This window comes from Lathamus discolor, chromosome 3 (assembly GCF_037157495.1).
Source record: "Lathamus discolor isolate bLatDis1 chromosome 3, bLatDis1.hap1, whole genome shotgun sequence".
Lineage (NCBI taxonomy): Eukaryota > Metazoa > Chordata > Aves > Psittaciformes > Psittacidae > Lathamus > Lathamus discolor.
Window position 1 is genome coordinate 23,039,950 of NC_088886.1, and position 3,407 is coordinate 23,043,356.

Genomic DNA, 3,407 nt, shown 5'->3' on the forward strand with positions numbered 1-3,407 from the left:
GCGGAGCCTCCCCTTTGCAGCAGGGCCATGAGGGCGTCAGCGGTGGAGTGGGCGGTGCCTGAGTGGGCGGTGGCTGGGTGGGCGGGGCCTGGGTGGGCGGTGGCTGGGTGGGCGGCGGCTGGGTGGGCGGTGCCGGGTGGGCGGTGCCGGGCGGCCCGCCCGGGGCCAGCACCTCCTGCCTTCTGACAGGGGACGTTAGTGCATCGCTAAAGAGCCACGCACAGAAAGGGCGCAGTCCCTTTAAGGTGGCGGGACGTAAGCCCCAACGCTATTGTTTTCTGGTCCCATTTAAGAGGAAAATGTACAGCAGAGATGCCGAGCGGCTTTCCCAAGACCAAAGAGCTTGGTAAACTGGCACGCAGTACCTGAAGGGGGCTATAGGGTGCTGGGGAGGGATTGTTCGTTAGGGACTGTAGAATCATAGAATCATAGAATAGTTAGGGTTGGAAAGGACCTCAAGATCATCCAGTTCCAACCCCCCTGCCATGGGCAGGGACACCTCACACTAAACCATCCCACGCAAGGCTTCATCCAACCTGGCCTTGAACACTGCCAGGGATGGAGCACTCACAACCTCCCTGGGCAACCCATTCCAGTGTCTCACCACCCTAACAGGAAAGAATTTCCTCCTTATATCCAATCTAAACTTCCCCTGTTTAAGTTTTAACCCGTTACCCCTTGTCCTGTCACTACAGTCCCTGACGAAGAGTCCCTCCCCAGCATCCCTATAGGCCCCCTTCAGGTACTGGAAGGCTGCTACGAGGTCCCCACGCAGCCTTCTCTTCTCCAGGCTGAACAGCCCCAACTTCCTCAGCCTGTCTTCATACGGGAGGTGCTCCAGTCCCCTGATCATCCTTATGGCCTCCTCTGGACTTGTTCCAGCAGTTCCAAGACAAGGGGTAATGGGTTCAAACTTAAACAGGGGAAGTTTAGATTGGATATAAGGAAGAAGTTCTTTACTGTTAGGGTGGTGAGGCACTGGAATGGGTTGCCCAAGGAAGCTGTGTATGCTCCATCCCTGGCAGTGTTCAAGGCCAGATTGGACAGAACCTTGCGTGACATGTTTTAGTGTGAGGTGTCCCTGCCCATGGCAGTGGGGTTGGAACCACATGATTTTATGGTCCTTTCCAACCCTAACTATTCTGATTCTATGCAGTGGCTGTTCCCTGAGGGTTCACGGTCATGTGAGAAACCCACTCAACAGTGCAGTTAGTTTCTAAATGGGTATGCTTCGAAATGTCAAGGGGCCTGAGGCTGTGGCTTTTGGGATGGCAAAGGTTGCAAACCCATTAGCACATACTCTCAAAGCATCTCCCCTGTCTGGAGGTAGTGGTGTCGTGGTTTAAACCGAGCCACACAGCTCATTCACTCACTCCCCCCCCGTCTCCCTCTTTCTTTCCTTCCATCCCTCCCTCCCGTGCCCTGCCCCCCCCCCCCCCCCCCCCCCCAGCTCCCAGAGGGATGGGGAGGAGAATCGAGAGAATGTAACTCCCACAGGTTGAGATAAGAGCAGTCCAGTAACTAAGGTATAACACAGATCACTACTGCTACCACCAATGATAATAATGATAAGGGAAATGACAAGGGAAGAGAATACAATACCACTCGCCAAACGAGTTCGATTCCCCCCCCCCACCCTGAAGAGAGCCCGTACCCTTCTGGGTAACTCCCAGTTACCTCCCTGGGCATGATGTGCTGTGGTATGGAATACCCCTTTTGCTAGTTTGGGACAGGTGTCCTGTCTCTGCTTCCTCCCGGCCTCCCCTCATCCCTGGCAGAGCATGAGACTCACAAAGTCCTTAGCCAGAATAAACATTACTTAACAACAATTAAAAACAATCGGTGTTATCAGCTCTGTCACCAGGCTGAAAGTCAAAACACAGCGCTGCACCAGCTACTAAGAAGGAGAAAATCTGACTGCTACTGCTGAACCCAGGACAAGTGGTCAAAATCATTCCCCAGGGCTGGAGGAGTCAGGACCCACTTGTCCATTTAAACATCAGACAAAACAAGAAAGTTGCAGGTGTGTAGGTGTCAAATATGTCAGAGTGCTTTTGCCAAGGAATCAGAGTCTGTGCTGCCCGGACAAAACCAGACCCAAGCTGCTGTTTACTGCTGCTGCTTAACACACCACCTGCCCTTTCAGCAGCTGAAGAGCATCTCCCCCTGTCCCATGTGGGCTGAGTGATAAGCACAAGGTGAAAAAGCTTTCTTCAGCATCTCCAGAGCAACTGCAGAAGCTGTGTAAATTTAGTAATCACACCGCATTTCCACCCAACTTTTCCCTGCTATTAGTCTTCTACATCCATCGCTTCCCCGGTGACCTGCTGATGAGGCACCCAGCATTGACAGAGCAGGTGCTCTTGCCCTCCCTGCCTGCAATATCCTGACTCTGCACAGTCCACAGGTCTCCAATAAAGCAGGAATCCATGAAAAAACAAGAGCAGCACTTCCCTGGCTGGCTTCCTGGCTCCCTCCAGCCGCTCCTCCACACCAGAGACTGGGCATCCCTGAGCTCAGCACTGCCTGTTGACAGAGATGTTATTGCCTTGTCTTGCTGCAGCATTATTATTTCTAGCCAGGTGCTGGTTTCTTTAATATGATAAGTGGCTTTAAAACAGTTTAAGAAAGTTTCTTCCAGAGGTTTCTGAAGATGTCAGCACAGGCTGAGCATCATGACAAGAAAAAGCTCCTATGCTTGCTCTGCCATGCTCTTGCTTTGGAAAGCCAGGAAGGCATTTAGGCACAGCAATTTAGATTACACAACTCTAACTCTCCAATGGATTCCATGCTTTGCACCCGTTTGGAAAAGTTCATGGTTGAAATAGGACCAGCTGATTTCCCTCCCTCCTATAATGTGAGGTGACCCTACAGAGAGGGAGTTTGTTGCCAATGTCCCTCCGTTGTACCAGCCAAAGGGTTTCTAGGGAACAGACCAGTGTGAGATGCTACTCACCTAACTGTTCTTTGCAACACCCCCTCCAAACACCCCTGAGTAAGCAACTGCTCTCACCAGTAAAGGTTTTTCACCCTGCTGTTTATTGTTCTGGACCACCTCACCATTTGAGGTCTTTGCAGCCGCATGTCTGACAATTACTTTTAGGTCGTTTTTCAACAGCTTTGCAGAAACCACCTACTAAAAATCATCTGAGTGCTTCTGGTTGTAGTTTATTTTGAAAGGCAGGAAGATGCAAACAGAATGTCCTCCTGGAGTCCGGGGTCTAACTTTCCATCCCATCTCCACAGCAGTCTGTGAAGAGAGCAGAGCAGCTGGGAAACAGCTTGCTCACTTCACTGTCCACTGTGTCTGACAAGCCTGTGATAAACTTGAAACAAGACTCCCTGATCTGACACCTCCCGTTCTCTCCTCCCCTGCCTGGTTTTCCTGCCTGCAGCAATAAATTCCA